This window comes from Dasypus novemcinctus, chromosome 1, assembly GCF_030445035.2.
Source record: "Dasypus novemcinctus isolate mDasNov1 chromosome 1, mDasNov1.1.hap2, whole genome shotgun sequence".
NCBI lineage: Eukaryota > Metazoa > Chordata > Mammalia > Cingulata > Dasypodidae > Dasypus > Dasypus novemcinctus.
The window spans coordinates 187895280-187916964 of NC_080673.1; the positions used below are offsets into that span (position 1 = coordinate 187895280).

A 21685-nucleotide genomic window follows, 5' to 3' on the forward strand; every position below is an offset into this window, starting at 1 on the left:
AATTTTTTGCAGTTAAAATTACCCAAAGGCCTGTGTCTATCCACACTGTGAGGTGGGAAAAATTCCCCAAAGTTGAGAACACCTGTACATTCACGACTATTACCAAAGTCAGCAACAGCTTATATGATGAGGGGCCTTTGATGAGAGTAGCTGCTGTGTGTCGGCGAGGGGGACCAGAGTGAAAAGAATGACAAGTTTATACCTGAACGATACCTCTTATGCAAGAAACAGTAGAGTGTGGAGAAAGAACATGGGTTCTTTGGTCAGAGACTTGAATTCCTGTTTCCTTACACCACAGTTTCACCTATTCCCAGTGGGGTGATACTGAGGCAAATTTTTTAATCCTTCTGAATCAGAATTTTTGCATCTGTGAAGTGGATGACTAATGAATTTTTGACTAAGTATATTCTCTGTCCCAATTTTTGCATAGATGCTTTGAACATGCACAATATGCCTGAGAGTCCTGTGAGGTAATTAATAGCCCCATTTGATATATGAGGAAAATGAGGCTTAGAAAGACAAGTGGCTGGCTCCAAACTCTGATCTGGTACTTATTCACTTCTTATCACAAAACAGGACAATAAATCACATATTCCCTGTTTCTGGAGAGGCAATGAGAATTGCAGAAAGTGGCACACAATCGTTATACCCCCTACTGCTCTGAGGCGTAAGCAAAATACGGACCACACTAGTATGAACATGTTGCAAGTGAGAATGAAAAAGAAGTAATGATGGTTTCTTTCTTTCAACAAACTATTTATTCATCTCCTACTATGTACCAGGTCCTCTTCTACGCACTGGGTATATGGGAAGGAGGTGGCATATAAAACAGAAAAACCTGTATATTCAGGTCACCTGTAGCCTCTTAGGGAGGTACAATGTTTCAGAAAGGAGCATCCTCATCCTCACTTCCATCAGTGTAGCCTCCTCTACTGGTTTGGAAGGAGAAAAAAACGTGTTACAAATGCTCTTTTTGCTGAGTGAAGTTAGTTTATTAAAACCATTGCATATATTGATATATAAATCCGCTGTCATTTTTTTAAATGTCACCTGCTTCATAGGCAAGGACTTGTTTGTCTTTTGCTTTGACAAAGTCTTTTCATCAGAGGGAGAAAGATCTAGAGAGAAGGGGGGTTCTGTTCACCTTACCCTGTGGGAGCTATGGGTTCCCATAGCTTGGAGGCTGACCTGATTGCCCTTGACTCTCCTTCCTGGTCTCTTTGAAAGCTGTTTGTAAGCTCCCGTTTTGTTCTTTTTTTATGTTTTCCTCTTTGTAGTACTTTGTAGGATAGATGATTAAACAAGCCAATGTGATTTATTCTAATTCCTCAGCTTATTAAATCAAACACTTGAAGGTCAGTGTTAAGCAGAAATAAACCAGGAGTTCTTTTTAATAAACTTACATTGTTATGCAAGGAAAATATCATGGAAACCAAAGGGTGTTTTAGGATACCTTCAATATGTCTCGTAAATATCGATTGAGGCAGATAATGAATTTCTTGGCCTCAAAGTATGGAATGATTTTCGTATACCTTGGTTAACTTTTGGTTATACAAGACAGCAAACTTATCAAGAAGTGACTGATCGAGGATAGGCTGCAAAAATGGAAAGAAGAGTGATGGCAAAGAAATGGGAATAAAGCAGCACTGCCTCTAATTTAGTAGTTGGGCATGACAATCTAGGCAAGAATCCTCTTCATAGATATATTGGACAATTCCTGGTAATACAGCATCTTCATTTGTCCCTTTCCTTTACTCAACAAACATACATCGAGGTGTGCTGACTTCTCTTCTAAGTTCAGGGAATACTGAATAAGAAATAGGCCAGGCAAACTCCCTGCCACCACGGTGTGTGTAGGCTGTCAGGTGTGTGGCAGCATTGGGGAAGTTGGAGAGGTGCAGGAGGACCAGGGGGGATGGTGGTACAGATGATAAACAACTTAATGAATAAGGGAATTTCAGTTAGGAACACATGCTTTGAAAAAGCAAACAGAGTCAGGAGGGGCAGGATCGGGCATGACCTTTCCTTTAAGTTTGGGTTGCCCAAAAGGCATGGTGAGAGGGTGCAGAAGTGAGCTTGGAAAGACGGGAAGCCAGGTAAGGCCAGAGAACACCCTCCCTCCAGAGGGATGCCTTGTACAGGAACTGTCAGGCCGGGTATGCAGGACAGGCTGGGGATATGGCCCGTATCTGCAGCTATCAGGGAGAGCAAGGACTTGTAGAGTGCATCCTCTCAGAGACCTCTCAGAATGAAGAGAACACTTGGGCTTGTGACAATCTAAACGAGGAGCACTCCAGGGAGAGGGACAGCAAAGGCCCAGAAAGGAACCCAAGCTTGGATTATTACAGGAACAGAAAGGCCCATCCTGGGCCAGACTGTGCATGGAGTGTCTTGGAGGTCAGGGTGAGGATTTGGGACATCACTGTCATGCTTTACCTTGGCAGAGAACCCTGTGAAAACCTAGATACCAGAGTGTTTTCTACCGTGATGTTTTGCCTTGGCTAGAGAGAAATCATCCTTTTTTTTTTTTTTTTTTAAGATTTATTCATTTATTTCATTTATTTCTCTTCCCTTCCCACTGCTCCCTGCCCCATTGCCTGCTCTCTGTGTCCATTCAATGTGTGTTCTTCTGTGTCTGCTTGCATTCTTGTCAGCGGCACTGGGAATCTCTGTCTCTTTTTGTTGCATCATCTTGCTGCGTCAGCTCTCTGTGTGTGTGGTGCCACTCCTGGGCAGGCTACACTTTTTTCACACAGGGCAGCTGTCCTTCCAGGGTGCACTCCTTGCACATGGGGCTTCCCTAAGTGGGGGACACCCCTGCATGGCACGGCACTCTGCGCGCATCAGCACTGTGCTTACCACACAGGTCAGGAGGCCCTGGGTTTGAGCCCTAGACCTCCCATATAGTAGGAGGATGCTCTATCAGTTGAGCCAAATCTGTTTCCTGTAATCATCCTTTTTTATTTCATCTTTCACTTAAGGTTCAGGACTCTGTGGCTCCTTGCCTTGGGTCTATGAGGAAACCATTTATTTTCTCTGGGTTTCGGTTTGTCATGAGTGTAAAATGGGAAGATAGACTTGATCCTTCCAGAAACATGATTATGCCTGCTTGCTAAAATGGAAGAAACATGAGGTAGGAAGTTTTTCCTCTCACTTCTCTGCCCTCGGGCACAAAATCAGTGCTTGATAAATATCTATTGTCAGTATATTAAATTTTATGCTTCTCAAGGGTTATGGGCTTTATAGTCAAATACACAATAGCTTATATCTGAGCTTCACCTGTTTGGGAAGTGCTACCTAGGGCAAATTACTTCACTTCTAAGTGCTTCAGTGGCCCTATGTGTTCAGTGGTTTTTCACTGCAAAGAATCATTAAAATCACATGGGACACTGTGTGTAAACCCCCTGAGCCCACTACCAAATACAGAACTCATCAATTATCTTCCCGTTTTTGAACCTGATAGGCCAGTCAGAGCTTCCCCTGTAGCCATATTGGTCCCAGGAGATGCTCTGACCACCTACCTGGGCTTCGAAGGCCATTCTTGCTTTACCTTTCATGTAGTGTTTATGTGATGAAAAGTCACCAAGAACTGAAGCTCCTCCCAGACTGGAAAGGTTACAGTCTCCATCTGCCCAAGATAATTGTAGGATAGTTATAAATTCAGGAACCTGGATCATGAGCCAAAGCCAAGTATTCCTAATACTTTACATTTGAACTCTGATGATTGGAAGGGAAATGTTCAATTTAAGGCTTTAGTCACACAGTAACTCCTGCCAGCCCTTTGGGAAACTCTCTAACAATACCTAAGAGAAAGCAAAATAGCAAATAAACTTTTTAGAAAAGTTGTGATTATTTTGCACCTTGTGGAATACCCCTTAGAATAACTATGCCAAAGAGATATGAGTAGTGTGAACCTCTTACTTTATCCTTAATAGTAAGAGGCTGGGATGGAACTGATCATTATGTTAGAGGAATGGGAGTATAGTTGTTTTGTAAGCTGATTAAGGTACCAAAAAAAAAAAAAAGAGGTATCCAGTGTCCAAAAACACTTGTTCTTTACTTTTAGCTCACCTTCTATAATTTGCCTTCTTATGGTGATTCTCAAAGTATGGTTCAGGCAGCAGAAGCCAGGGTGACAGAACCACCTGAAACTTGTTAGAAATGCAAATTCTTGGCTCCTACCCCAGACCTACGGGATAAGAAATTCTGGGGATGAGCTCAGAAGCATTTTTTTACAAGCCCTTCAGAGAGATTCTATGATTCCAACACAGTCAAGGTCAAGAGCCATTGCTTTGTTCACCTAGTCCTGCTGGCTTCTGTAGAGCAAAGAGAGGGTGGAGGTATGGGGGGATCATCATTCTGGACTCATGGAGCTCCCCATTTTCCTGTGGGAATGACTTCTCTGGGAACTCCTGTTTACCTTCCTCCTTTAAGTGCCCTAATATCACTAAACTACTTCCTTTCTTATTCCTCTATGCCAAAGTCCGACTGCATAAGCCTTAGGCTTAGGTTGTCAGGCATCAGGATTTTTCAGTACGTAGCTGAAGTTGCTTGAGATCAGATGGATGAGATCACGCAGATGAGGAAGAGGGAAAAAAAAAAAACAAATCTGCCTGTACCTGCCCATACTGAGGCAATGTATCTGGAGTCAATACTAAGTCAACCTTATTGTCAAGGTTTGTCCTTACCAAATAGGCCTGGGCTTTATTTTGCTGAGGGTCAGTAAATTTGTCAGCATTGAGTATTATAAATTTCCCTTCCTTTATCCCAGCTTGCACAGTGCCAGACCCAGAAAGATGAAAAGGAGGAGAAATCCAAAAAAGAAGAAGAAAGAAACAAAGTCTTATTCCACAAAAATATTAAACCACCACTTCAGGGCATAGAAGAGAGAATGTCACCGATGGAAATGTCTTAGCTATCATTTCATCCAAAGCACTCATTTTCAGTGGAGGAATCAGAGGCTGAGAGTAGTGAAATAAATCATCCTAAAACCACAAGATTAGAACTCAGGTTTCCCAAACATGTGCTTTCTCCATGGTGAGTGGTTCTCAAAGTTGGTCCTTTCATGGGGTCCATGTAGTCAAAACTATTTTCATAGTAATAGCACAGTCTTTTTTGCTTTTTTCTGTTTCATTCTCTCACAAACAGCAGAACTTTCCAGAGACTGCTTGGTATTGATATCAATATCAGGAATTGAATATAATCCAGCTATTCTACTAGGCCAGAGAGAAAAGAGGTTTTTGAAAAATGTAAAACAAAACCACACTTCTCATAATTTTTGCTGTAGAAAATATAGTTATTTTTTCATAAAGTATTATTTTGGATGTCAGTAAGTCTACAAATTAGTAAATTTCGGTAATCCAGTGAGGAAACTCACAAAAACTGCCCCATCTCTAGAATCCTTGAGGTAGAAACTGGAACCAGAGACAAGTAGCTGACCTCAGTTGTCATCATGATGTCCCCTCTCATCTGTGCTTACTTCTCCTCCTTTACTCCTCTTCCTCCCCGTCCTTGATATATTTGGGTGTTTTTTTTTTGAACAGCATTTTTACCTAATGATGCAGAGATGTGATCTGGAAAATTATAACTCTGTGGAACACATTATCTGTAAAATATTCAAAACTTAGGATGTATGGGGTTCTAGTCCCATTCCCATTTCTACTTAAACGATTACAAATTATTAAATAACCCTGAATAACTGGGGGGGGGGGGGGGGGGGAATCCTGATTTGTTATAATTACACACTATCCTGTTTTCTGTAGGCCACTGGTTTTTGCTGAGAAATGGCTCCTACAAAAGAAAATTTTAGTAAATTGTACCAAGATTCCAGTCCCCCTGTAATTTTTAAAAGATTAATGCTTCTTCTCTAAAACTGACCACTCTGAGGATATACTAGTACTTCATTTTCAGGGTCTGCTGTGAGCAGGGTATAGAGACTCTTTGTTTTAGTACTTTTACATGCATTATCCTCTTGATTACTTGTGTCAAGTCCAAAAGATGATCATCAGCTCCATTTTAATATTAAGGATTTTGAGATGGCAATGTGACTCAATGAATAAGACAACACTCTGGGGTTACAATCCAGCCTTCTTTGACATTCTTTTGCAAGACCCTTTTATTTTCATTATGGTACATGCAATATCTGACTTACTTCTCCCTCACACTATCACATTTTACAGGTGAGGAATATGTGGTTCAGGGAAGCTAAGCAACTTCCCCAAGTTGACACAGTTGAAATTAGAAGTAGCATTTCAGTAATTATTATTCTGTTATAAAGTGCTGCCTTCCAGATGAGCAGACTTAGAGCAGTTAACTTCATTTTCATAGCAGAGGATTCTCTTTCATTTTTTATAATGATACAGTGCTTTAGGCTTGGATGTAAGGCTACCCACTATCAAATAACAAATAAAGAATAGCTGTAAGATGATTCCAAACATTTAAGTCATTTAAATTTTCTAATCTGGAATGGCACACCAATCAAGAAAATCAGTATTTAATATGAATTGAGAACATCTGCACTGCAATCTGTAAGTGTAGGAGCCTCAGAATGCCCTTCTACCCCTCCTCCTGGGCAAGGAGGTAAGATGGGTAAGGGGGTAGATGGAAGGCAAGAGGCTTGAGAGGAGGAGACACCTGACTTAGAATATGAAATGCAATTGCTTCAGAGATTGTACATTTTCTTGCTCTTCCCTATCAATTTTGGTAGAGGGATATGGAAGCATTCATGCCTTCCAAAATAATTTGGCATATGTAATCATTGAGAAACTGGATTGTTATTCTGAAACATACAATGGGGCAAACTGCCATGCCCTGGGGTTCCTCATCTCCAGAATTCTCTTGCAAACCTAACTTTTCCCCTGAGCACTTTAGATTCTTATGGCTGGATGCTGGGATCTCAGGCTCCTAAGCACAGATCTGTCACAGCATTTAAACACAAGACATTTACCCTCATGTCAATTTGGGTGAGCACCTCTATTTGGCAATTGCCTCAGCAGAAAGGGTTTGTGGAGTCTAAAATGATCTCAGAGCTGGTTCCTCATTCCTCCCCTCCCAGGAGGATCACATCCCACTCAGCTCTTCCTCATTCTGCTCCCTGGAGAGTCAGCTTTTCTTCTCTGTGTTTTGAAACTACACGAAGCGTTGGATTGTCAGTGCTGACACTTTGAGTAACAGTTAAGGAGCACACACAGCTATAGCATGTTTTACCAATTAATTCATTGCAATTTTAATTTCATTTGCATCTCAGTTTTTAACTTCTAACTAAACCTGTCAATTCCTTTGTGCTAATTCTGCTGCATTTTTCTAGAAAGAGAAAAAAACATCTTTCAAATGTCAATTATGGAGAGAAGGGAGACAGTGAATTTAATAAAGAACCCAATGTTGATACTTTCAGCAGTGGGGAAAAGACCTTTTCTTTGTTCTTTTTTCATTTTGTTTGCTTCTAATAAAACATTCAATCTTAATAAAAAATAGATTGACATCCAAATTTTTTAAATGGCTGCTTTCCCATAAAGTTACTGTGTTGGATATGATTTAAATCACTGTCTCTTGATCCTCCTCTGAATGGTGACCAAATCCACATCTTTAGCATGGATAAAAATAATTGTTCTTCACATCCTCCATCCCACACTGGGGTCAGAGCATGAAGTGCATCAGAGTTCCTTTCCTGGGCTCAGCACAGTCTACTCCCTGGAGCTGGACTCCCAGGTTGTTCTAAAGTTGCCTTGTGAGAGCAGAGTAGGAGCAAGGAAGTCTGTCCTGGCAGATTCCCCTGTGGAGAGTAATCAGGAGACCATTCAACTTGGAAGCATTGAATGCTCCTACAAAGCAGGTTTTCTCCTAAGGCTTTATTCAGGAGATTGTATCATCTTGGAATTTGTCAGCCAGGGTGTCTGAGATGGTCCAGTGTCTTAACCTGTCTGAGGTTATGGCAGGCAAGGAGCCACCTCAAGCCCCTTTACTTGCTGAGTAGCGTTTGGGCTGTTCCAGGTGTTAGACATTCCAGCCCATCTAGAGCTATGTAGCTGCTGCAGGAGGCTTTCTTTGACGGTGGCCTGTGAATTCTCAGCTGAGCTCCCTGGGGCCAGTGCAGCAGAGCCAGAGGTTGCTGTAGTGTAAATTGAAATTAGATGATTGCTTTGTCCACACACACAAAATATAATGATGGCACTAATTTTCTTGTTTAGATAGGTGCTGCGAAGGGATGAAGGACTGGTGATGAGAAATCTGGGATCCTGTTTGGGAGGAGGAGACTGTGTGGCAAGGTATCTTTGAGGTCAGCTATAGGTAGGGGGAGGCAGAGCCTCAGTGAAGCCTGCACCCAGCCCTGGAATGATACAGCAGAATCCAGAGGTAGAAAATATCCCATATCCAGGTGAGGGTGGCCATTGAGGTTCCAAGGGCTGGGCTCACCTAGTCCACAACCTCTGTCCACACTGCCTGGAGAACAGGCTGGTAGAGCTCTCTGGGCGTGGGGACTCCCTCAGTTCCCTCCTGCCCCTCTCTATCTCTTCTGCTCTCATGGGAGCACCTCTATTGCTGATGAAGATGAAGGGTGATATTTCTTAAGGAAGGGGAAAGAGTTTATTTTGTTTAGAAATCCATAGCCTGGGAAGAAATGTTTCCTACCAACATAAACAAAAATAGCACAGATGAAAATCGTATGGTTCCTTCTCGAAGAGCTGTTTTCCCATGACTTTCAAAACATCAGGCTATGGAGGGGCTTCAGAAGTTACACCCTGGAAGTCAAGCAGAGATTTGAGGACAGGAGTTAAGCACAGAGAGAAGGAGCAGGACGAATGGTTCTGGTGCTCTAGGTAGGCTGCCAGGCTGGGGACAGAGAGGCATCTCCAGGTCTGAGGTGGGTGCTGCCTATGTGGACATGTGGGTGAGAGTGTGTTGAACACGGGTGAGCACAGCACAAAGGAGCTCACAGAAGAGCAGTTTTCTAGGGGGCAGGAGGTTCAGCTCCCCAGTCGATTGTCAGCTGTAAGTGAAAGTCCTAGTTGAAAACAGAGGGAAGCCTGTGCTAGAAGTCCCCATAAACATGTACTGGAATGCTTTGTATAGGGAAAAAAATTACTGTAAACTTTAACTTTACTCTTAAAAAAATAAAGAAAAAAAAAAAAAAGAATTTCTCTCAGTGTTTGGTTATGCTCTGGTCCACATATCAAAATCCCTCTAATCTTTGTTGGGCAGCTCAAATACTACCTCCACAATGCACCTGGCTCCGAGCTCCACCCTCTTTCAAAGTATGTTGATCTCTCATCAAACTTCTGGAGTCTACAATTCAAGTTCACATAGGCTTAAGTACTGAATGGGCCCAATGTAACTATATTTTTCCCTACCTGAACTTGATTTCTGCCTTGAACCCTCATGCTGTCTGAATAAAACATCAAACACACACAAAAAAATAAAATTTAAAAAAAGTCCTAATTTCTAGGTAAATTCAATCAATTCTGTGATTTTTTTCAGTCATTTCAGTCATAAAGGTAATTAGGTTCAAGATTCCATCCCTCTTTGAAGACCGATGCTCAGGTCTGAGGGTCTCACTCATGTAGGACTGTAACAATGAAGAGGATTCAAGTCTGCTTTCTCAGGTTGATAGGTCTGGATTCGATGCAGGTGTCATTGAGCCTGTCCGTCAATGTGGAGTATGAGGGAGGAGGCAATGGGGATTTCAGGGAAACACAAGGGAAGTCTCCTGGAGAGGGTGGGCTCAAAATTCTAACAAGGTGCCCTGCCCCTGATCTGTGGATATAAACAAAGACCACTCAAATGAAAACAAGCAAAGGCTATGGACTCAGAGCTTGCTGCAGCAAAGCAGTCAGTCACCATGATTTGCATATGTCAGGGACTCAAAGGCAGGCAGGAGAATGGGAATGCTTTATAGTGAAAATAAGAGGCAGGCTTCAGTGGAGGCGTTGGCATGGGGAAACTGGAGTTGGGCTAACTAGAAGGAACCTTATGTGATTGTTTCAGATTGCCTATTTATTAATAGCTTTCTCCAGCTGGTCTTGAGTTGGAAGAAGGGGCAAAAATGAGGGAAGCGAGTAGTCATTGACAAAGGCCTGACCGTTGTGGCCCAATTGCTGCAGAGGTTGTAGTTTGTCTGCCTGGACTGGTTGCTGCAGAAGTTGTGGGTTAAAGTTTTATTTTCCCCCATGGTCTTGTTGCAGAATTCGAGAGAGGTTCAATTATTTGCATATAGAAAGGCCAGGACTCAGGAATGATTTCGAGAAGGAAAAATGGTTTATTGATGGTTGTCCAGCCGGACTCGGGAGCTTCCTGTTTCAATCCCGAACCCTGGACAAGGATTTTTGAGTCCCTTTTTATACAGAGAGGAAAGGCCAAATGGTCCTTTTGTTTCAGTTCTCAATAGGCTCGAATTAGCATATATCTTCCACATCCTAAGTGAGCTTTTAGCATGGACTTCATACATTCTAGATAAGCTTTTAGCACATTTGGTTTGCATTTTCCCTGAATATTTAAAGTTTATAGACTTTGCATTGTTAAACTGTTTCTTGGGACTGGAGTCGTTGCCATGGTTACCAAGGGCAGGACTGCAGCCTCTTAGCATCCCACACCCACAAGTTAGGACAGACAGTTTAGGTTAAGGTTATCTCTGAAGAGACAAAGAGCCTCCCACCCATAGCCCACATCAGTCTGACCATTGTCTGTTTGTATATTCAGTCTCTCAATTCTATGAAGAAGTCGCAGGACTGGTTGAAAAAAACAGTGGTTCTCAAACTTTAGCATGCTCAGGTTCAAACACACATACACACACGTTGAAACCTCACAGCTCATCTTGCTATACCTGTCTTCGTGTCCCCTCCAAGATTATTAATTCCTTGGAAATTTCTTTTAGTTGTTTTATTCTGTCAGTTCAGTGACTAATACATAGCAAATTGGTGCTTGATGAGTATTAATCGTTTTGTCTATGCTCTTTTATCTATATCCTGAGGTTGACTATGACTAATAGAAAAGGTTTGGCTCCACAATTGAAAATAAAGCATCCGTTGCCTATTCTGAGGGCTAATTGCCTAAAGTGCTGTAGCTTCTCACTCTCCAGCAGAGCCGAGCCAGGGGTTCAACGTTTTAAAGATAATAGGGTGAGGGAACTGGAGAACATAAAACAAAGAAATGGACCAAGGGGCCCATTTGAACAGCTTAAGTCAGTTCGTTGCGCTCCATAGCCTTTCAGATGTGGATCCTGTCTATAATGAAACAGTGTATTTGACTGAGCTGGTCATTTACAGAATCTTTTCATTGCTTCTCCCTGGGAAATATTATTAACTCTTTGACAAGTGGTCTGGTCAGGGTAAATTAATTTTGACAAAGTTGGTTTCATTAATTCCTCTGAGTAGCCAATTAAATGTTATTGTTATTTGTGTTTAAAGGGAACTGTCCACACATATTTATGCTTTAAAAATGGAGAATAGTGACACAATGTGTTGAAGAATTCAGGTATCCAGTCACTCATTTGTTCATTCATTCATTCATTCATTCATTAGCATAGCAGTTAATAACAGCCTGTAGAGCAGTGGTTATGAAGCTTGACAGTGTTAGCATCACCTAGGTATATGAAAAAAAAAAAATCCTTATGCCCAGACTGTACCTCAGGTCAATTAAATCAAAATCTCTGGGAGTGGGACCTAGGCTATCTAAAGCCCCTCAGATGATTCCATTGCGCAGCCAAGGTTGAAATTCACTGCTTTAAAATTAGATCTCCTGACTTAAATCCCAGCAACCTTGCTTTTATTACTTGTGAGCAAGTTACTTATTCTCCTTAGGTTTCAGTTTCCTCATCTGCATGTGATGAAGTAAATAACATCCACTCAAAGGAATGTTGGGAAGGATCATGGAAATAATGCACAATAATGCTAGTGTGGTTCCTGGCACATAGCAAGGTATAGGTTAACTATATAATTATTATTATTTTAATTAATTTAATAATATTATTAATATTTCTCTTATCATTAAGTTCTGTGGGAATACAGAAACAAAGCAGAAGGAAATGACTTACTATAATGCTGAGCAGAATTATATACTATGTCACTATGAAGATAAAATAACAATGCTGTGAGAAATAAAAGATAAACATGGAAAAAGCTTTGTGGAAGGAATCAATGAAATATGAACAATTTAGTGTAGTGAGATCTCAAAGCTTTTTTGTCTAATAATTTCATTTAGAAAGAAGAAAAACATATTCATAAATCACAGAGCTTACTTTAAACATATCTAAAAGAACTTTTGAATTTTGTTTATTAGTTATTTTGTTTTTGTTCTTAGTGGGGTAGGGATGAATGAAAGAGATTAGGAAACTAGGTCTAAATGTCTTTTCATATTGCACTTTTGGAAAATCCCCAAGAAGGAAAGTAAAAGTCATTAAGATCATGCCTTGGTAAATAGAGATTATTTTAGTTTTCCAGGGCTGCTGTTACAGATTACCACAAACTGAGTGGCTTAAAACAACAGAAATGTATTGGCTCAAGTTCTGGAGGCTAGAGGTCCAAAATCAAGATGTTGGCAGGGCCATGACCTCATTGAAGTCTGGAGGTTTCTGGTTGTGGCTTGCCAGCAATCCTTCGTGTGCTCTGCCTCTGTCACATGGCCATCTTCTCCCACTCCCTAACCGTGTTCACTTTCCTCTTCATAGAAGGATACCAGTCATCTTGGTCTAGGGCCTACCTTAATCCAATTTGGCCTCATTTTACCTAATATAACCTCTTCAAAGATCTTCTTTCTGAAGAGGACCACAATCACGGGGCCAAGAGTTAGGACTTGAACATATCTTATGAAAGAGGATGAAAGATCATATTGGATAGACCAATAGGTGCCCTGTCTAGCTCCTTTCTGAGGGAAAACTCTCAGCCCAGAGTCCCTGCAGAGGGAGTTATAACTATCAACAGCATTTTCTGAACAGGTAGTCGGTTCTGCCCATTTAACTTCTTGCCCAACCATCTGTTTGTCCAGAGAAGAACATGTTGGATGCAGGAAGCCAATCCATTGCTGGAATATGTTGCTGACCCAGGAAAAACTGCAGTTATAATGACTCCAATCACATTCCTATCGTGAGAATGGTAAACCAGAGATGGGATGGTTTAAGTACTTTTAGCAGAAATTGAAAGTCCAATGTGGAGAACTAAGAGGTTGCAGAAGATGGATGAAAGCAGACCCAGAAACTAGAGAAAAGATTTTCAGAATAAAGTGTGCTGTCTTTAAGTACTAATGGCAGAGGTCAAAGAACAAGAGACAAGAAGCTTCAACCATTATAATAGCATAAGGTCAATGACCTCTAACTGCCAAGGAAGAAAGTAAATATCCTGGTGTCAAGAACTGCCCTTTCAATCTATTCAGTTCCAAAACTATATCCCTAGTTCTGTAAAGTCTAAAGCTATTGCAATGCAACATGAGCTCTGACTCTCTGAGATCACTGTCTGTCTTATTTCTTTGTGTTTCCTCAAATGGTTCCTTCCTCCCCACATTACTGGAGATAACTAAAATGAGTCTCTATTCCTTGGAAAAAGTAAATACATTTTAAAACCTAAGAAGAATTGAACAAGAAAAATGGAATCTTCTAAATTTCTTGGATTCCAAGAGGATGCATGCTTGTGGTCTAGGTTCTAACCAAGGTTGGTGGAACCTGAAGATTAAACAATTTGGAAACTATCTTAGTTCTCCAGGGCCACTATGACAAATATCAGACACTGGTTGTATTAACAGCAGGAGTTTATTTTCTTACAGTTTTGGAGGATAGAAGGCCACACTTTCTCCCCAAAGCCTGGAACATTCTGATATGGGCTTGCAGCATCCTTGGGGTTCCTTGGTTTGCATCTCTGCCTCGGCTGCATGGTCTTCTCCTGTGGGTTTCTCTGACTCCAGACTTCCACTGACTAACTGCTTTGAAATTTCCTCTATACAAGGATTCAATCATATCTATTAAGGCCACCCTGATTCAATTTGGCCTTATCTAAATAGGGTCATCAAAAATCTTATTCACAAATGACCACACTCTGACTCACTTGAATATGTACAAATGGGTTCATGCCTATAGTAGTAGAGGTTAGAATTTGAACATATCTTTTCTTGAGGACATGATTCAATCACCAATAGGAGTTCCCTTTAAGAAAAAGAATTTTTAAAACAATCTTACTTTTGCAAATTTAAATTTATATAACTGTATGGACACATTGACTTAAAAAGGGTCTAAGTAAGGGCAAGGGTTGGGCAGGGGAAAAGCTTTGGTTTCATTAGCTTCATGCTGAATCTGTCTCTGCTGGTATAAAGTGGAGTGAAAAAGGAATGAAGAGGAAAGTGAAGTATCCAAAACTTCACCTCTTTCACAGTTTGCCTAGGTTTGTTTCTAGTAGAAATGTTCAAAGTTCTTGTTCTTATTAATCGTGAGAAGTTCTAAATGATAATATGACTTTAGCAACTGGATTGATTCTCTTTCAAAGACTTTTAGTCAGATGTGTCCTTACAAACTTTATATCTGTTAGCATTATTAATTGATGTCCAGCCTTTGTTTATCTTGCTGATATTCTAGTGTATCTTATTTCATTCCAGTGAAATATAATATTGATTGGAAAATAATTTGTCCACTTAATAGTGATAAGGCAGAATGTCTTTACTAAGGTTCATTTTTCTTTTTGATTTTCCATTTATTCTCAAAGTCTAAAAAACACAATGTAACATTATTGATCTGTTTTTTACATAGTGCAGACATTTTTTTTGGACTACATTTTTAAAGTCTTTGCTTAGTTTTGCTTTACAATCAAACTCTTATTAAAGCTGAATTGTCCAACTTTTTAATACATTTTTGAAGGATGTGTGTTTAATGCTCCCCTCCTACTATTTTGAAAATCCTTAACCAATGCATAGAAAATTCTAGAAAATTCATATGGATATTTTGTTTAAAATCAATTTTCTTCTATTCATTTAAACAAGAAGAATTTATTCAGGGCTTTCTATGAATTTAATATTGTGTTTTGGGATAAAAAGACAAATTTAAATCCATGGTCCCTGATCTCAATGGGATGAAGACTTCTTGATAAGATGTGAATGCAAACTGCATGAAAACAACTATATTTTATGTGAGATAAATTATGAACTCTCTCTGATTGTAATAATATTAAACTCCAGCTAGAAACATAACCTGGAAGGTAATATGCACATATGGTAATAATGGGATTGTGGGAAGGAGAGACAGGAAATGCAATCAGAAGAGTACTTTAAAGAAAATAGTGTGAGGGCTGATAACAAAATCATGCTTAAGCCATTGCAGGGACATTAAGGAAGATGGTCTGCTAGTGTGAAGGATTAATGAAAATTAAGGTTAAGGTTAATGTGTAAGTTTAAATTAACAAGATGCAGCCAGGTCACTCTAAATCTTAAACTGATTTGTAACTCTGAAGTTTCTTGAGTGGAGAAATGACTTTATAGCCAAAACTTTAATAGCTCTTAATTCAGAGTCAGAGATTAGTGCTCGATTCAGGTCTGTACAACTTATTTACTATGTAACTTTGAGCAAATATTGTTAGGAAGTTTTAATAAAGTCTTTTAAAGTAAACATTTAAATAGAGTACGGATTAGAGTGGATTTATTGATACTCTATTCTGGAACTATTGTGTAATGGAAGTAAATGTAGCATTAACATGGAAAAAAAAGTAAACATTTAGTAAGAGCATCTGGGCACACAGTGAGCACTCGATGTGATAGCTTTTGGTGTGATTTCAAAGTTAGAATCAATTGTGGTTAGGATATCAGTGCTGATTATCATTCAGGTGAGAAGACGACATTGTTTTATTTTTTAATATATTGAACTTAGGCAACAGTGAAGCATGCAATTAGATATTACCAGTAAACTCAATATATGCATGTTTTTAGGCCACATTATTTTATTTCAATCCCTGGATAATCCAGAATAATCTGTGGTACAGTAGATCTGTACACATTGTATAAACACATGAAGGAGAAATGAAGAATTTAGACAATTAGCAGGGTAATTCTGGTTTTTGTACAAAACACTGGTGCATTGTGTTCATTAAAATAGAACCATTTGTATATTTTCATTGACAGAGAGTAGGGTAAAATCTATGCTGGGGAGAGGAGGAGGAGGTTCTGTTTTGAACATAAACATTTTTGTCCAATTTCTTTATGGCATTCTGAAGCTGTGAAAATAGATCTGCAGCTTATGGAAAAGACTGATAAAATTGAATCTGGGACAAGAAATAGGGTTCAGATGGAGTCTAGAAGATATCAAAGCCTCTGGCTTTCCCATTTTCAGCCTGATCAATATAACCAGTCAAAAGAAAGGGAATAAAGTCTAAATTATAGATTTAGATCAAAGTGCCCTCTTTGATGGAGGAAGAATCTAATTATGACAAATTAGCATTAAGTCAAATGTCCCCTATTTCTTGTTGTGTGTTATGGTTCAGATACTCTTAATTTTTGTCTCAAATATTTGTTTTTGATCCTACTATATATTTTTTAAAAATCGACTACTAATTCTATTGTTACCTGTTCAAACATTGAGCATTGGTTAAAATCTTCATCTTTTCCTGTGCTTAATTTCAAACCTAGAACTGTTCTTGATGCCAGCAGATAGGCTTGAGCTGTGTAATTGTCTGCAGCACTTAAAGACTTGGGGAACGCTTTCTCTCCCAAGATTAGAGTAATTTGGGATCTTAGATCCCTTCTGTCTTAGACTAGCTTCCTGATGTGTATCTTCGCATCTTCTCCACAGAGTACATCTTTCCCTTCTCTCACAGACAGATACACTATTTCTCTTTACATTTCATTCAGCCTTCAAAACCAAAAGAGGAAAGGCAGACCATAAACTAGAGGAGGGGAATCATTCTGTTAGATGAAGAAGACAAGAAAATGATTTTTCCCTGCTGTTTGCCTCAGCAGAATTACAGCCCTATGTCTGTGAAATCCAATTTGATGAGATTTTTTTTTTGTTACTTTTGCTGAAAGAACTGTTTCTTGGGAGTCTTACACAGACTTGGGTTGTGCTATTGTGGCCTGTGAAGCTTCTAGCATCCTTGTCTAGTCAGCAAGCCTCCTGCCAATCCCTGCTCCATTTGCAGCCACTCTGTATGTAATCAGATCTTTCCCTGAATTTTGTACTCAGCGGAACAGAAATTGTCAAACATGTCAAAAATCTTATCTTTATGTTTTAAGCATTAGGAGCATGTACAAAATAGGATAAAGTGTAGAAGACATTCTCCCAGAGGATTTAATCTTGGGAAAATTAGAAAGCAAACACAATCAGATCACAAAAACAGAACCAGACTGGTTATTTAATATCAGTGGAATGAGGTTCTCTTTTTCTGTCATGACTGTGGGAAAAGAAAATAAGTAGATGACGAACATTTGTATCAATTCTAGGGGTTACACAAGTATGGAAACAAGTGTCCTTTCTCTATTTTCTTAATCCACTGTGGTAAGTGGATTTCAGTTTGTATTTAGGGGTTGGTTACCTTAGTTCCCCCAGATGATTGAGAAGTAGGTAGACCTGGTGAAGTTCAGTGCCAAGATCCATCTGCCCCAACCTTAGCAAGGGGGCTCAGAATGAAATATTGGGGACCCAAGAACCATTCACCAGTGTACTGTTGGTAAAAAAATTCACAACACTGACACAGTTCTCCTACTTCCCCCTTTCTTCATTCAGCAGCAGACAGTCCATTTTCTAATATAAATATCTCCAAGGTGGCACAAATGCTTGTCTTTATGTCAGAGGTCTGTGCCTTCCCCACTTGGCCCAGGCTTCATCCCCTCAAACTTCATCCATTTGCAATGTTGGGAGCAGTTGACCCACACTTGTTCTTACATTAGGATACTATGATGATTACACAGTATTATCAGCATGAAAACCCCAAATTCCAACATTATAGAAATTTCAGGGACTATAAGGGTATGACAGAGCCTGAAGGAAGTTGATCCTTGATTTCCTCAATTGCTCCCTGTGGTAGTTTGAAGTTGTATGGACCCAAGAAAAATATGTTCTTAAAACTAATCCATTATGTGGGTGTAAACTCATTGTAGGTAGGGCCTTTTGATTATATTTGCTTCAGTTATAACATGGCCCAGGGTGGGTCTTTGTCCTCTTATAAGAGCTTGAAATTCAGAGAGAAAAGAGAGAAAGCCACAGAAGCCAGAAACTGGAAGCAACAAAATTGGAAGAGAAGGGAGACCAGCAGATGCTGCCATATGCCTCACCAAATGACAGGAGGCCATGATTGCTGACATTAGTTTTCAGGAAGAAAGCACCATCTGATGATATTTTGATATAGACCATCTCATGGCTTCAGAACTGTTAGCTTGTAAGCTAATAAATCCCCAGTGTAAGAGCTGACATTCTTCTGGGGTATTGCCTTCAGCAGCATTAGCAAACTGAACCATCCTTTTTTTCCTGGTCCATTCTACCCTTTCCACTCTCACCCTCCAAAGATATCTCAGTTACTACGACTTTAGATAGACAGATATTAATTGATTGATTGATTGATAGAGAGACAGATAGATTGATTTTCTGGTGCTCATTTTTACATTATTTCTGTATAAAAAATTTAATTTCCATTATCATTCTATCATTCCACTAGATATCAGGAACTTCATTCCATTGAACAGGCACATTCCTGTCTCCCCTTTTACGTGGAGAGTGTGTGCTTTCAGGACCTGGTGGGAGTGAAAAGGCCTGAGGTAGTGGTGTGAATCATGTGTGAGTCTCCAACACCTATTTACACTGTCCTCACCATGCCCTTCCTCCTTCCTGCTTGTAAGAACTTCCGCACCATAACTGCAGCTCTGTGGGACAGCTGCATCCCCTGCTTTGCCACTGCTGCAGGACACAGAAAGCATTCTAGTGCCTCTGCACCCAATCTGGGTTGTTATAAACCCACCTATGGAGCCCCTCTGGCCATCAGCTGATGCCTCTCATGCCACACTGAGCCTGAGAGGTCAAGAGACTGACTCAGGCCAGTCTGCCTGCAAACTCATGTGGGAGAATTTAATGGTCCTGAGTGTGCAAGACAAGGAATAGGCCAGAGGCTTACTGCCCCCTCTCTGGTTTGCCCTTGGAGGTGGCAGTCATGTCCTTCCAGCACCTATTCCCTAAACTTCTCCAGGATTTACACTGTTTCCTTTATTTCCTCACCCTTCAATTCAGTCTGTGGCATTTTGATCTTGTCTTCAGATAGAAGGTAAGGTTCAGGGAAACTTTTTTTTTTGTCCATATCTCTTCTAACACTTCTGTCTATGTCAGAGCCTATGCTATTTAAAACTCAAGGTCTTTCTCCTATGTTGCCTCTTCCCTGGTTGCTGAGTGAAAGTGGGGAAATGGCTTGGGGTCATGAGAATAAGGTAATGTAGGAAGAAAAAACAGAATGAATTGATAAATTCATTCCACTACAGTAGTAACTAAGGTATTAGCAAACCTAAGAACAGTTTGACAATTCCAATGAATAGGAACTATATTAACACCAAAAGCCCACCAGACTCAAAGGAGAAGAAGAATTTAACATTTCAAGTAATTACTTCATCCCATGATGAACGTTGGTACAAAGAAATTAAAATCTCTTAAATGATTATTTTTAATTCTCTTAACAAACATGCCAGGTAGACAGCTTCTATTACCATTTTACAGATGACAAAACTGGTTCATATATAGGAAGTACATAGCTTAAGTTCACACAACCAGTAAGTATCAGATGCAGAATTAAATTCCATATCTGCCAATCTGGCTTCAATGTCCAACTCATTTCTGGCACTAAACTTAATGAGCAAATGATTAAATAAATCCAATTCAATTGGGAAAATTACATTTGTGGTAAAAGTGAAGAAATTTTTAAGATGGGATTATACTTCATTCCACAAAATAATATATATTCAGTTTTACTATATGCATAGCATTTTGTTAGCTAATGGGAAGGAAGATGCAGTCTATGTCATACGAGCTTGCATGAAAGAGGGGCAGAGTCAACATGGAAAGGATAAATGCATAGCACTGTGATCAGTGTTGTTACAAAGACAACGTTTGTGAAGCAAAGATAACTTGATCCTAAGTTATCTTAGGGAATCAGAGAAGGATCCACAGAGGAGGTGGTCATCACCTCTCCTAAATAGTCACTTACTGTGCAGACAGAAGGAACAGCATGTGGGAAGTCCAATTTCTAGAATGTACTTACTAATATTAACACTCATTCATTATATTGATAAATGTATTAAATTGTATTCCTATAATCATATAAACATTTTTCTCTCATTTTCTAACATTTGCATTTATTTTCAAGACATTGGTCATAAGAAGACAAGCTTATATGGTTCCCAAGAGTCCTTTGTGAATTATGTAGTAAAGGACAAGAAAATCATTCTACTCAAAGGGAGCTCTAATTAGTTACATGCCTTAGAGCTGAAAGAGAGTTTGGGGATGTTTTAGTTCAGGGTTTCTCAAATTTCAGCAAAGTTCAGACATCTTTTTTTTTTTTTTAAAGATTTATTTGTTTATTTAATTCCCCCCACCCCCCACCCCCAGTTGTCTGTTCTCTGTGTCTATTTGCTGCGTCTTGTTTCTTTGTCCGCTTCTGTTGTCGTCAGCGGCACAGAAGTGTGGGCAGCGCCATTCCTGGGCAGGCTGCACTTTCTTTCATGCTGGGTGGCTCTCCTTACAGGTGCACTCCTTGAGCGTGGGGTTCCCCTACACGGGGGACACCCTGCGTGGCAGGGCACTCCTTGCGCGCATCAGCACTGCGCATGGCCAGCTCCACACGGGTCAAGGAGGCCCGGGGTTTGAACCGCGGACCTCCCATGTGGTAGACAGATGCCCTAACCACTGGGCCAAGTCCGTTTCCCCCAGACATATTTTTAAAGGAAAACATGTTCTAGGATACATTAATAGAATATTAAATTATATTTTAAAATTATATTTAAATTTATATAAAGAGGAAAAATTCTATATGTTTACAGATCTCATACAAAAAATACTAAAATTTGTTAATAAATGAAATATAAACAAATAATGCAAGACCAGGGTATCTGAAATAACTAGCATTAATGTGATAGAAAATTCTGGTACTGAATCCCAAGCATTCCTGCTGCTCTAGTTGTAGTAATACAATTCTTCCATCATTTTTCTCCCCTTAAATGCCAGAAAAATCCTCAGGGATCTGAGGTGATGGTATTTGACCTTCCCTTGTTGTAGATGCATCATTTATATGTATACCTGGTCCTTTTCCCCAACAAGTGAAGTCACCTTACCAAAGTAGCTGTAAAGATGGAAACCATGTGGCTCTACTCAAGTGACCCTCCTGATGATGCAGATTATGCTTTTATTTTTTAGTTTTTTTTTATGAACATCAAAATGAAAGCCTCAGATTTAAAATTCTCATTGGGAAATAAAAAGCAACAATACACAAACTCCTGGAGACCTTAATTTTAAACCAATTACCTTTTTTTAGGAGATAGAATGGCCCCAAAAGATTAAATGTTTGGCCCTAAACGACATAGTTAAATGGTAGAACTGGAACTTCATCTAAAAGTCTTCAATAGGCTTCAAGAAGATTGGTTTCACCCCTAAATTATGAATTTGTGTATTTTAAATAATAGTATGCCGATATGTAGGAAAATACCACTGGTTTCTCTAAATATTTTCTCTTCAAAAATTTAAGTTCTAGCTTCACTTTAG

At 39.7% G+C, this 21685-nt stretch overlaps 1 protein-coding gene across 4 annotated transcripts in view; it reads left to right on the forward strand.

The window, feature by feature from the left end:
• The window catches only part of KCNIP4 (potassium voltage-gated channel interacting protein 4), a 1217739-nt gene that overhangs the window by 829765 nt on the left and 366289 nt on the right, over positions 1-21685 (forward strand). The gene's annotated exons all lie outside the window — the stretch shown is intronic.